Raw genomic sequence first — 15,230 nt, 5'->3', positions numbered from 1 at the left:
AAGCACAATATATCTAGGCACCCAAGCCAGAAATTTCAAATGGATTTTTCTTTTGCTTTTTCTTTTTGTCAATTATAACCAAAAAATATCTGCTGAATATATCCCTTTTTTGTTACTATTAGAAATTACATCATGAATTTATTACCTATACACTTAAACTGCTCAGAAAATATTCTTATCTAATTCCTATGCTCTACTCTAAGTTACGCTTATACCCCATTAACCCTAGAGATGTTAGTCCAAAAGTCATTATATCTGTGGATTACAAACAAAAATGAGCACCTAAAATATGATATTCTACTAATGCAACTGGAAGTAGACTGTTAGTATTGAAGAAAATGGACAGAGAAAATGGATCATCTTTTTGTCCTTACTCATCACATTGAATAAACTTTTCTTTTTTTTATTTTTTAACGTTTAATCATTTTTGAGAGACAGAGCATGAGTGGGGGAGAGGCAGAGAGAGAGGGAGACACAGAATCTGAAGCAGGTTCCAGGCTCCAAGCTGTCAGCACAGAGCCCGATACGGGGCTCGAACCCATAAACCGTGAGATCATGACCTGAGCTGCAGTCGGATGCCCAAGCGAGACACCCGGGTGCCCCCACATTGAATAAACTCTCATAAAAAGTTTAAAAAATAAATCAAAGAGTAATTCTTTATAAATCGTAAAGTATCTCTGCTGTATGGCCTGAGGGTTGTCACAAACTTTTTTATGATGCATTTCTGAAAAAGTAAATAGTACTTCATCCTTTATTTTGCATTCCAAATTGTATTGGAGGTGGTAAGGGAGATTCTGGATTTGTACAAAAGTAAATTATCGGAAGTGCATGTTGGGGCTCCTGGTAATCGACAGCTCTCAGATGAAATCCTCTCCAGGAAATTCCCTTAGCTGAAGAGTGCTTCCTTGCCCAACTTCTTGCTCATTTCTAGGCAACTGCCCACATCCAGTGATTGAAGGATAAGCAGTTATAGAGAGGGTCAGCATATGCCTCAAGGCGGGATAATTCTGAAGAACATTCATACTCTAGAGTCCCTGTGATCAGCCATGGCCTTGGCTGAAAATATATCACTGCTTTCAGTCCAACAACTCCCCCATGACCAAGCCTCCTTCTTTCACTATTTCATAGGTGTTAAGAACCTTTTGCTACTACTTTAGCTCTGTCTTAAATATTTTAATAATTATTGAATAATAGACTAGGGCTTTTCTCTATCTCAAGATACCTGCCAGAAAGAAAACCTCTTTCAATGCAATCTGCCAACTTAGTTGTTTTCATTCAATTACCATAATCTTCAAAAAGAGTGCTTCCAAATTATTTTCAACCAGGCTGCATAATTTATGGTTTTATTTAAAAAAATGTTTTGACATAAACCATGTCTCAGTTATGTATCATTTAAAATAATGGTAACCTAGACCATTCTCTATGTCTCTAAGACTTTAGTTTGTGATTTTTTTTCTCAAAAGAATGAATTCCCTAATGCAAGCTATTTAACAGAATCACCATCTGCCTGCCCTAAGGTGTAACATCAAGAGTCTACTGGGGAAATTTCCACATGCCTTTCAGTTGAAAAGAGAAGACTCCCTAACCTCTTGTTGTCCTTTGCGCTTGGGGAAATGGAGTACCATTCAACACTGCTGGTTAAAGATACAGCTGGCTGATTCTGACCTCCTGGATTGCGGCCAGCAGCTGTCCAATCTGTGATCTGCAGCCAAGAGATTTGAAGTTCAGGCATCCTCTCCTACACTGCCAGTTTCACCCTAATTATCTCAATCCCCCATAATCCAATCCTAATTATCTCAAAATTTTTTTTTTCTGCCAAGATAACTTGGGTTGTGTTTCCTCTATCAAATTTGTAGAATCTACTTATTACTAATAGCTAAATAGACGATTTGAGTGGCGATATTCATACACTCAGTAAGGATATTGTCAATATTGTGTAGTTTTTAAAGAAATCACAATCTGAAAATGTTCCAGTTATGAAAACAACAACAGTAAGCCACAGTTAGCAAAAAATGGGGGGACTTGTATATTTAGTTATTAAATAAGAATAGAAGGGGTGTATAACTATCACTAATTTTATTAGATCTACAGTAATTTTGAGTAATATCTTTTGACTACAATAACCCTCTAAACATTGGCTGAGAGAATTATTTTAAGTAAGAAAAGTTGAACTAAATGTTCTATTTTATTTATTTATTTATTTTTTCCTTCAGGCAATGGGACAATTAAAAGGGTTAGGTACCTGGAGAAGCCTGGTGTACTAAGACATTGGGTTCCTATTTAATAAGTTGAAGAAAGAAATGTGTACTTTTTTTGTTCTATTTTAAAGCATTTTCTGCAACTCATACACCTTAATGTGTTTCTGTTTCTTAAAGTATTTTCACAATTTTTCCCCTTAAATTCCAAAAAGAAATGTGTGTGCCACTTTTCCATAAGTCAGAAACCACCACGTATGACTTTTCCAATTTTTTTTTTTCGGTAATGGCAATGAAAATGAGCCACATTGTGCTTATTCTTTCCTACTATCCTGTGACAAACATCATCACTGAGTTGCATTATGAAGTAGAATAAAGGCAACAGAATCACATGTTTATTTACACCTCTTACTTTGGAGTAATTAACTACGAGACCATCATATTATGATGCCTACCTTTATTACTTTAATCTTAATACATTTGTGTCCTATCTGGTGCACTGGCAGGGAAAGTACTCAATTGTTATTGCCTGTAATTGGTTAGAACAGGGTGATAACTTTGGCTAAGTTTTGTTTTCTAGATGAAAACTTGTGTTGTCTATATCATAGACTGAATTTTCTAGGAAACAGACCTGGAGATTGAAGTTTAGATGTAAGAATTTTGTTGAGGGGTATTATAAAGATTAAGTATGGAGTCAGGAAGGAATTAGGATTGAGCTAAGGGAGGATTTGAACTGCAATGTGGTCTCAAATGGAGGTGTTGGCCACTCCCATCGGCACCTCTGCTGAGCTGGCCCTTTCAGAATATTCCTCCTTTGAGGTAGGGATCAAGCATTTATACCATCACACCAGCCAGTTATTGAGTGTCCCAGGGAAGGAGTGTCTCCATGGGTAAGACAGCTTTCTTTGACTGAGGAGAGTTTCGTAGTGTGGGACTCAGTAGAAAGATGTCAGCCACCCAAACACCCTGGTTAGGTGAATGAGAACTTCAGAAATGACAGGTAAATTTTGGTAGCACAACAGCACAGCCATTGCCGTCCATCTTTTTCTCTCTTTCAGTTACACATGCTTTCTATAATAAGTTGTGAAAACTCTTTCTGTAGGATTTTTGTTGGCCACACTTCCTGAACTAAATTGCAACAGTAAGTTTAGTGCAAGAAGCTTTAGCCCCACCTCTGCAAGTGGTCTTGAAGATGCACCTGAAATCAACTCTCTCCTTTTTTTTTTTTTTTTTTTTTATAATACTAATTTTATATTCTTCTCACTTTCACACAGCATCTCCACTGTCTTAGGGACTTACTGGTATTTTGACCCAGAAGCTCTTCAGTGGGATCCAAACTCCTAGAAAACATGCTCTCTCAGCCTCCTGAACCCATGCATTTGCAATCAACATTGGGTAAGAAAATAACAAGATATACAACAGAGGATCACATGGCTTCCAAGCATGTCATTTTCCATCATTACATAACAGCATTCCAACCTCCTTCTAATGATCAAGATCAATGACTCCTGCAGAGATAGTGACACATTTCCTTGATTTTAGCTTAAAGTTTAAAGGGACTCTTGCTTCATACCCTGGCAAAAGGCTTCTCCCTCAAGAAACTCAGATCTCTAAAGTTAAAATAGAGAAATAAGCAAAAATCCCCTAATTGTTCATTGGAAGTAAGACTAAGGTTCAATTCTGCTTTTAAACTTCCATTCTCAAATCCATATATCTCACTTCTGCGATCACAGTACCATAGAAGGATTGTTGATTTAGGGAATAATTACATACTAGAGGATATTGCTCTGACCCTAGCAAGCTGTTATCTTCAGAACTTCAGAATGGCACATTAGTTGGACCTTCCATAAGCTGTTACATTTAGCTTCCATAAACTGTTTTACAAGCTACTTTGTTTTGTTAACAGGTTGTGGGTGCTATGTACATGAGGATAGGCGTGTGCGTGTGCGTGTGCGTGTGTGTGTGTGTGTGTGTGTGTGATGAGACCAATTGATTTCATAGTAAAGCAAATACAACCTGCTTTGCTCTGCAGTGGGTTCGGAGGCAATCCCGTATCACTTTATAAGTCTTTGAGTAATATTGCTGATTGAAGCTCTCAGGCAGAAACTGTACCCTGAAATGAGCTTTGATGTTAGCCAAGAAGACTTGTTTCCTCTTCTAGGGTGGGAGGATGCCATTGTAATTAACTTGCCCATAGGACAGGTGGTCTCCATACATGATGTCATATCAGAGGTTCAGTATTGGGCTTCTGTGCTTGCGGTAGAAGCTAGGTCTGCCTTAATTAGTTAGAGATTACGTAATTGGGTTTATTACTGGACTCCACTCTGTCACCTTAGCTACTCCATTTATGCAGTTTTAATTCCAGCTGTAGAGTAGTCAATGACAGAGGCTGTCTGATGTCAAATGCCTGATGTCTGTGTGATGTCATTCCATCTCCCTGGTTGTTCAGTGCACTGTCAATGGTGCATGCATTTTGCTGGGTATTATCATTCATATACCACAAAGATCATATAGTATATCCATTACCATAGTTTCAGTGACATATATGTTCCTAGACATCCTTGTCCTTGATCTCATTTTTTTTTTGCAGGGATAGAGGGGGCAGACTCCTGACAAACTTGCTAAGCTATTTGCTCATGATTCTGTTTGTATTCTTTCACTGGTGTGCTTCTTTCCACATAAAGTGAATGACCAAAGTTTTGCTTATTTGGGTGAATTTCTTTTCTCCTTTAATTTTCAGGACCACCCCTGAGTGGAGCTCTAATATAGGAGCAGCAGACTTTTATTGGCTTGCAACCAAATACTGAGTCTCACTTATCCAAAGTCCGAGAAAGACAGAAATTAACAAAACTAATTCAAGAAAAGATAGAAAATATGAGCAGACTTACATCAAGGAAAGAAATTTAATTTGAAATTAAAAATTCTCCCAAACATAAGTGTTCTCTTCCTTCTCAAAGAAAAGAACAACAAAAATAAAACCGGCTCAATAGCTTCAATAGTGATTTTTATCAAACAGTGGCCAACCAGTCCTGGAAACTTAGATTCATGGCAAAAGGCATAAACCCCTCTCTCAAAATGAAGAATGCCAAAGAATTTTAAGGCCATATTTAAAATTCCCTACAGAGTGATCATAACAATATTAAATCTACTTCTGAAAATCTTCTGAAGGCATCCTTTTTCTAGACTGTACCCAGCTTCAGATTATGGTGTTGCTTCAAGGGCATGGTCTCTAAGTCCAAAAGTTGAAGACAATTTAAGTCTTTAATTTTATTATTATCAGAAAGCAAATAAAGCTTATGAATTTGTGGCTCTCTATGGACAAAAATAGACAAATGTCATTTTATTCTCTGCCAAACTGATGTAAAACTGAATGTTTTCTTATTACTGTGTATTCACATTATAGTGACCGAGAGCAATCAGCAAGGTTTCTTTTTTAAATTTTTTTAACGTTTATTTATTCTTGAGAGAGAGAGAGAGAGAGAGAGACAGAGAGAACGAGCTAGGGAGGGGTAATGAAAGAGGGAGACAAAGAATTCAAAGCAGGCTCCAGGCTCTGAGCTGTCAACACAAAGCCTGACGTGGGGCTCGAACCCACGGACCGTGAGATCATGACAGGAGCCGAAGTTGGTCGCTTAACCAACTCAGCCACCCAAACGCCCCAAGAACTTTATTTCTCTACACTCCAATATTACAGTCTAAAATGTAACTTCTACCTTTTGAATACTGAATTTGCAACAATTCATTAGTTTTGCTAAAATTTAGGTTTGCATTTGTGTATCATGCAAAGAAGCTACCAAATTAATTACGGACATTTTTGCATTGATTTTTCCCTAAAATGTTGGTTTATATAAGAGTTTCTGTGTAGATGCCACTAAATTAGACATACACAGACAAAATTTGGTGTATATCAATATCATGAAGAGTTTTTTTCTGCTTCTTTCCTTACATTATGCTCTGGCACATTGAACAATTTAACTACTCATAGTAGAGACTTATATTAAGAAAGAAAGTTTGCAGAGATCCCTAGGTGAGAGCGAAGCCTAGATAATGCATTGAGCTATATTCCAGATTAAATATAAATTCCCTTTCATTGTTAAAGTTCACATAGCGATGTCTAAATCAATGTGAAATTTTCTTCTATTTTTGGAAAAATCCTAAATAAATTGAAATATACCATTTTGCATCTTCAATTTTGTATTCTTCCTGGACTCAGCAGATTAACCTCAGTTGTTTTTCTACAAAGGAAGGAAGGAGTGACTCTGGGTTTCTTCTTTGATGTCTACAGCTTTGACACTCAAAGCTCCTTCAGGAACTTAGAGACTATGTACATAGAGTCGGATGGAATTGCTGAAAACATTATAAATTAAGTCTTCTCATGTGCCAGTTTCTAAAGTTGCAAATAATAGAGTAAATAAAAGAACTCTGGATAGCATGTCACTTTGGAAAATTTCAAAACACATTTGGTAATATAGCATGTACCATTTCTCTTTGCTGTTACCTGTCATATATAGTATACATGTATATGTACATGTATATGTGTGTGTGTCTTCAGCTCTGGGTAGTGTTCCAAAAGAAGTTAATGGAAGCTTTCCCAGATGAAAGCTTTTAACTGGGGGCAAGGATGGGATAAGTGAGAATAGGGAGGGTATTAATAACATCGGTGAATGATGGCAAAGTGGTAGCTCTAAGAGCCTGTCCCTCCACAGAAATGCTTCCTCACTCCCATGCCTCCCTCAACCAGAAACAAACAAACAAACAAACAAAACAGAACAGAACAAAAACTATCAGATTCAAAATGTCAGAACTTTGGAAAGTAGTCAAAGGTTTACAGCAACCAAGCAAGTACTGAATCAGAAATCAGTTGACTTAAAAATCTTAGGAAAGCTTTGTACCATGTTTTCGTACCTTTATTCCTATCCTTCTCCCAGGTTGGCCGTGGTATCAAAGAGAGCAGCCGGCTTTTCCTGTGTGGGACCATGGTCTCTGGTTCCAGAGGGAGCAGAGCAGACCTTGGTTTCTAAGAACTGAATGTGTGTGTTTTCACCAGTTTGGGGGAGTGCTGGAAGGATTGAAGCAAAGAGCTTACATTTGTTTTACCTAACTTAGAAGTCTCTCAGGGTAGAAAAGTAGCTTTCTATGCACAGGGCATTCTTCAAAAACAGTGAAAAGCAAAAGAATAATCTGTGGCTGCCTGGGGCAAAGATTACAATTGAGGCAAACAATAAATATACTGGAAGCCTAGGAGGCAAAGCTGTGAAGAGAGATCCTTTGGAGAATTAGGGCCCTGTAAAGCACCGCTGTATACTGGGAACTTAGACAGCCTTGTATAACCCGGGAAAAGATGCATGCTAAAAAGAAAAAAAAGAAAAAAAAAACACAACAAACACAAAACCCTGAGAAGACACTAAATTTTTCATCTGTGGCTGATCTTTATGCTGAATACAAGCAGGAAATAAAGGCTGAGGCAGATTTGTAAATAGCCTAGCTAAGCATTGAAAAAGTGTCCCAGCACAGAGCCAACCTGCAAAGATGTGAGAGAGTTTTTATTTTTTCATTTTTTATTTGTTATTTTTTGTTTGAGATATTCAAGGAAATCTCTATCCACAAGTGTAGGGAGTTAGCTAGATATGAGCAGGGAACAAGTGCTTTCTGCCTGATAACAGGGCTGAGGCCAAGTTCCAAATAACCAGGACTGACCCATGGGGTATGCTCCCTGACCTATGACCGCTGCCCTACAGTAACCTATAGCTTCATCATAATACATTTACATCGTGTACATAATACATACATTTACATCTCTACCCCACAGAGAATGGCTGTCAGGACAGTTCCCACAAGGACCATGTAAGGCCAAAAACTCCCCTCCCAAACTATAGGAGGGGTCCCTTAGATGATTGGCTGCAACCTTAGTCAGACACCTCCATAGCTATGACTCATAACCCATCCAAACATAAAAAGAAAAGACAACTCTATCATCCTCCAACTCCCCGGGAAGCTGCCACCTCTGGGCCTGCTGGCTCTCCTATTTGAGACGGTAATTTCACAGCAACTGCTATTAAACCCCTGCTTGCCCAAGTTTGGTTCTGAATTCATTCTTGACCGAACTCAGGAACTGAGGCTGCACATCAGACTTGCCTTTGACAATACTAGTTGGTGACAATTTAAAGAAACAGACTTTAGAGAACACATAATGACAAATACCACAGTCCCTACAATTTATGAAAGTCGCTAAACAATCAAACAACTATTTCCCAGAGCAAGCAAAAACCAAACGAAAACAAAACACTGAGGAAGGGGAAGGCTGATTTCCAGAGTTAGCACGTTGTGGTATTTAAATGTATGCTTTGTCAACACCAGCAAAAAATGAAACATATGAAGAAATACAAAAGTAATGCCCATTCACATGAGAAATGAACGGAAACTGTCTCTGAGAAGACATAGACCATAAACTTACTAAACAAAGACTTTAAATCAACTCTCTCCTCCAAAAATGTCAATAGAAGTATTGACTCCTCAAAAGTTAAAGGATTATCATGTGACCTAGCCACTCCATCCTAGATATGAACACAGAAGAATTGAAAACAAGTACTCAAATACCTGTACACAGATGTTCACGGAAGCACAATTTACATCGGCCAAAAGGTGCCAACAACCCAAATGCCCATCATCAGAAGAATAGATAAATAAAAGGTGACAAATACATACGATAGGATTCAGCACCAAAAGGAATGAAGTTCTAATACTTGTTACATTGATAAACCTTGAAAACATTAGGCTAGATAAGAAAGCCAGGCACGAAAAGTCACTTATCGTGTGATTACATTTAAATGAAATGTCCTTAATAGGTAAATTCATAAAGACAAAAAGTAGATTGGTGCCAACTGGAAGGGGAAAGGGGGGTTGACTTGTTAAAGAATAGGAGGTTTGTTTTGGGGTGATAAAAATATTTTGGGACTTGATAGAGGTGGTAATTGCATGACATTCAAAACATACTAAATACCACTGAATTGTACTCTTTAAGATGGTTAATCATGTTCTGTGAATTTTATCCCCCAAAAATATTTAAGAAAATAATTGGGCGAGCTGTGCTACCGAGTAGGATCCAGTAGGTGGTGGGAAGCTACTGCAAGAACCAGAGAAAAAAATGTCATATACATGATAAGCAATAAAAACATATTGTTTTGGGACTTAACAGAGATCTTCAGAAGTTATGAATACCAGCTGGACTAAAACTACAGAGAAGAACTTTTCTAGATAGAGTGCAGTGTTGCTGGCTAGTTTTTTGGTTTTTTTTTTTTGTTTTTTTTTTTCCCCCAAACTAGGACACTCGTCAAAGCTGGGAGAAAGCTGAGTAACTCTTAGCCAAGGCAGAGATCCACTGTCAGGGGAAAGAAAAACCAACAAACCTCTAAATGTAGAGCAGGGCTGAAGGAAAACTCAACAGCTTTCACACAGACCTAATAAGGATTGCCAACGGTAATTTCCTGATTTCTGGAACACACAGAAGGCTCAAGAGTGGACAATGCTTCAAAAGGGCACAATAAAATCTCCTGCAGTCAGTAGACGCCTAGAAAATAAAGACCTGCTGGGGCGCCTGCGTGGCTTGGTTGGTTAATCTTCTGACTTCGGCTCAGGTCATGATCTCAAGGTCCGTGAGTTCGAGCCACATGTCGGGCTTTGTGCTGACAGCTCAGAGCCTGGAGCCTGTTTCAGATTCTGTGTCTTCCTCTCTCTCTGCTCCTCCCTTGTTCATGCTCTGTCTCTCTCTGTCTCAAAAATAAAAATAAACGTTAAAAAAATTAAAAAAAAAAAAAAAAGAAAATAAAGACCTGCTGAGGCTGGTGCATATTGCAAAGTCAGATATTTGGATTCTGTGCTCCTCGCCAGACTTTTGGATTTTGAAGTGCATGTAATGGGGAGTGGAGTAATGATGGGGGATGGTAAAGTGCAGAGCTGCACTCCCTTCATGGTCAAGGTGAAGGATAACTTTGCACTCACAGTGAAAAGCCTTAGGAGGTGACATTCTGGAGAGAACAGAACAAGCCAGAGGTAGCTGGATTTTTACTAAGGCTGACACTCATTCTAACCCTGTCCCAAGTATGATAGGGTAGAAATAATCTGATCCTCATGCTGTCTAATGGAGGGCTTAACCATTGTGATAAGGATAAAAAGGGGGGAAAAGGCATAAGAATTGGGAAATGGAGTTTAAAACTGTCATTTTTAATAAATTATGTGATTATATACTCTGTACAAATCAAAAGAATCTAAAGACAAATGTTTGAGTCCATAATTTAATTTTATAGCATCGCAGGCACAATGCCTATATTCAAAAATACATAGTTAAAAAATTTGTAAATGTTTTTTTAATGTTTATTTTTGAGACAGGGAGAGAGACAGCATTTGAGTGGGGGAGGGGCAGAGAGAGAGGGAGACACAGAATCCGAAGCAGGCTCCAGGTTGAGCTGTCAGCATAGGGCCTGACAAGGGGCTCGAACTTATGAGCTGTGAGATTATGACCTGAGCTAAAGTTGTACTCTTAACCGACTGAGCCACCGAGGCGCCCCCCAAAATACATATTTTAAATAAACCATGGGCTAAAAAAATAAAATGAAAAATTAGAACATATTTTCGAAGTGAATGATAGTAAGATATTTATACAGAAATTTTAAGATAAAGCTAAAGGAGTGCTTATAGAAAAATGTATAGCCATAAACATTTAAATTGGAGAAAAAGGCCAAAATTAAATGATGTAGCTTTCACTACATGACAGGCTGATTCTGTAGCTCTTATGGTAATTTGAAAGGCAAAAAATGGTCAAGGCAGTCTGAAAAAAGAACAAAGCAGAAGGGCTAAAATATTAAATATCAAACTGAGTAATGGAACAAAATTAAAGTTCATAAATAGACCAATATATGCATTCTTACCTGATATATAACAAACACAACAGCCTATTACAATGGGGAAAGGATGGTCTTTTTATTATTTATTTATTTATTTTATTTATTTAAAAAAAATTGTTTTAATGTTTATTTCTTTCTGAGAGAGAGACAGAGTGTGAGCGGGGGGAGGAGCAGAGAGAGAGGGAGACACAGAATCCGAAGCAGGCTCCAGGCTCTGAGCTGTCAGCACAAAGCCTGACGCGGGGCTGGAACTCACTAACCATGAAATCATGACCTGAGCTGAACTCAGACGCTTACCGACTGAGCCACCCAGGCGCCCCAAGGATGGTCTTTTTAATGCATGTTATTGGGTGTATTGAATATAGGTAAGGAAAACCACATTTCTGCCTCTTACCCCCGCCCTTTTGCCCCCCAAAATTCTAGCCCTGGGCATGCACTATACATGAAAAACAATAAAACAAAAACAAACACATATTTTCACACACACACACACACACACACACACATACACACACACTGTACAGAAGTATCCACAGCAGATTTATTCACAATTGTCCAAGAATATGAAACTACTCAAATGCTTACAGTTCATAGATAAACAAATTGAGTTATATTTACAGAATATGACACAAACATTAATGAAAATAATCTACAACCACACAGAGCAATGTGGACAAATCACATAAAAATACTATTGAGGGAGAAAAACCCAGATGTAAAAGACTACTGATCATGTGATTTCATTCACAGTAGTACCTAGGTAGATAAAATCACTCTGGCAATTAGAAGTCAGGACAGGTGTTACCCTTGTAAGGCAGTGGATGCAAGGGGACACAAGGAGAATTCCTTTGTGCGTTCTGTTTATTTCTTGATCTCGGTGCAAGTTTTCCAGGTGTGTTCAGTGTGTGAAATTTATCAAACTGTACATTGAAAATATGAGTACTTTTCTGTAAGTATATTATACTTCCACAAAAGGCCATAAAAATAAAAATGACTGGTCAGTTGTATTGCCAAGTGATTTTCTCCATATTTTCAGAAACCTGAGGGTTACTGTTATTCTCTATATGAAAAAGCCCTATTCCAAAAAAAAAAAAGAAAAAGAAATATATATGTATATATTTAATTTTTACCACTGCTTTCATCCAAGGGAGATTTAGCCCTCAGAGGGACACTTGGTAATGCCTAAAGTCATTTTTTTTATTCCATCATAGGAGGATAAGGAAAGGTGATGTTGATAAACAGCAGGTAGAGGCCAGTGATGTCGCTAAACATCTTAAAAGGCATATAACAGGGGCGCCTGGGTGGCTCAGCTGGTTAAGTATCTGACTTCACCTCAGGTCATGGTCTCATGGTTCCTGAGTTCGAGCCCTGCCTCAGGCTCTGTGCAGACAGCTCAGAGCCTGGAGCCTGTTTCAGATTCTGTGTCTCCCTCACTCTCGGCCCCTTCCCCACTCACATTCTGTTTCTCTCTCTCTCAAAAAAAAAAAAAAAAAAAACAAAAACAAATAAATAAATAAACATTAAAATGCACATAACAGCCCCTACACAAAAATAATTTGACCCAAAATGTCAATGACACCAAAGTTGAGAAACTCTGACTTAAAGGATATTTTTTTTTTTTTTTTTTTTTTTTTTTTTTACTAAATGCGTGTTTAGTAAAACAATGAATCTTTCTTTAGCTTTATTCTGTTGCTGATGGAATTCCCAGGATGCTCTCCTTAAGAGTCAGTGGATGTCTAGGGCTTTTTGCCATATGCTGTTTGACAAAATCTTGCCTCCCCTCAGCTTTTAATTCCCTGAATATTAATTAACCTTCACGACTGCATGTTAATTCCGCATTACCGCCACATTGCTTTTTCTCCTTTCTCTGACCTGACTTTATCTACAGAAGCTTATCATTTCCTCAGACCCAAATAAAAGTCAGATTAGAGAGAAAAACAAGCAAAACTTTGTTCAAATCGAGGGAAATAGGCACAGAGAATTTTTCCAGCTGCCAACCATCTAAAGGACCAAGATCTCAAATTATTTTCAGTTTTACTATCTTATTTTCATCGCTGTAAGGAGAAAAACAGTTTGAGACAAGGTTTTCCTGACGCTAGCAAAATTGTTCATTCTGAAGTTCACAAGAAGCGTGTTGCACTAGAAATTTAAGGTCTCCGCGGAGGCTAAAACAAAACAAGGAAGACTTCATTTCCATCAAAACTAGGCCTCTCCTCCCTGTTTTATGCATTGAGAGCCATTTCTTAGTCACAAAAATGCCTGTTTTTTGAATTCCAACCATCAAACTGTCCCTCTGACTCTTCTCATGAGACTATACAATAGATTACAAACCGTGGTGAATTTTTAGTGCGATTTGACACCAATAAAGTCAAGAAAACAGGGATTCCTGCAAATCACTTTCCCTCACTGCTTCGTGAATTTTTAGAGATGGTTCTATGAAAAAAGGAGCAATCTAACATGCATCAAAGTATAAATTTATTATTTGCTATGGAAGTCTGCCAAACCTCAATTGTAAATTTTCTTATGAAAGTCAGTTAGTAATCGGCAGTTTGGTGTGTAGAATAATCAGAAAGTTTATGAGACAGACTATATCAGCAAGGGGATTATGGAGAAAGGGACAGCAAACATCTATTCTCTCAAAAGGGCCATCACTTATATTCCCCACCCAGCTGGAGACAGTGGCAAGAGTGACACATAAGAGCTTATGCCTTACAAGACTCAGTGATCTCAATTACTTCTCAAGGTGACCCAGCTCATTGTCCTAAATTTCTAGCATTCAGATCATTCTGTAATTTTTCTGGTACAATTAAGTTTTGTTTTGTGTTTTCTAATCTGATCGTGGTAGGTGGTTTGCAAAAATAGTTGCAATTTGTTAAGCTCCAGCCTGAGGCAGGAGATGAGGAGCTTGAGCCTGGGGAGAGAGGGGGTCTTCTGAGCACTAAAGAGTTGGGGAAGAGCATGGGGCAGCCACTGTGTCAGAACATGGCATGTTCCGCTGCCTTAGAAGATATAGCTGCAAGGCTAGTGGACTTGGTGGATGAATAGGAGCTGGAGGACAAACACTGGTGTGACCGGAACATCTCCAACACCGGTCTCCAGGTTGCTATTAAGCTTATAAACACATTACTGAATTAAACATAGAAGCGCAGAATTCCTTCAGGAGTCAACAACCAATCAGGAATACTTATAGGAAACTAAGTAATTGACTAAGTAGGTGGAACTTCTTTAGCAGATGTATGAACCACATGCTGTTTTATCAGCAATTGGATGTCCTAGCAAGGTAGTGGGAAGAAACAAATCCAAAACTAGTTGGCTGATAGCAATTTCTCCCAGCAGCACGCTCTTAGTCTTTCTCAAACAACTCAATTCCTACAAATAAACACCAATAAACTCCAGGGCCAGATGGAGAAACTGAAGGCATTTGAAGAAAGAGGAGAAACCAGAAGAAATATTGCCAGTAGAAATTGGTGCATGACATCTCACATTGATGCTACATGTCTGTGGACAAAATATACATTGCCCCATTCTTATTTGTCCATAGAGAAGAAGGGAGAATATCTTGTGAATTAGATTATCTACAGAGATCATCTTCAGAGGTTTAAATGGAAGACTTGGAAGAAAGCTATAACCAAAAAAAAAAAAATTATAAAAATTTATTTTCAAAACTTTTTTGCTCAACGAAATGCCTGAGGTCCAGGAGAGATCTAATTTTGCTCTCTGATGGAAGGATTACATCAGAATTTCTCCTATGAGAAATTTCTCCTATGAGGCACTGTCAAGTGCCTCACACTGAATAGGCCTGTATCACAAAGGTAGACAGTGGCAAGAATGGTGATGACAACAGAAAATGCCTGGACATTGAGTATCATTATCAGGTTACTAGATGAGGCCACAGAAAAGAACACTGGTATGTCACATAGTATCACTGAATGTCCCTATGTGATCCTAGGCAGGCAAGCTGTTTTGCAATGTTTCTTCATTTCTTATGCTTGGAAAAGTAGTCATAACTCATCATATTTTTAATCCCTGTTCTTTTAGTGTTTATGAGAAGTAGTGAAACATTTTTCTGTTTCCACTCTCAATAGGCTGATTTTCTGGACCCAAGTGATAAACATCATCAATATAAACTATAGAG

The sequence above is a fragment of the Panthera uncia genome (genome assembly GCF_023721935.1).
Source record: "Panthera uncia isolate 11264 chromosome A1 unlocalized genomic scaffold, Puncia_PCG_1.0 HiC_scaffold_17, whole genome shotgun sequence".
Taxonomy (NCBI): Eukaryota; Metazoa; Chordata; class Mammalia; order Carnivora; family Felidae; genus Panthera; species Panthera uncia.
The sequence above is the reverse complement of the archived record's forward strand: the minus strand, read 5'-3'. Positions refer to the sequence as shown.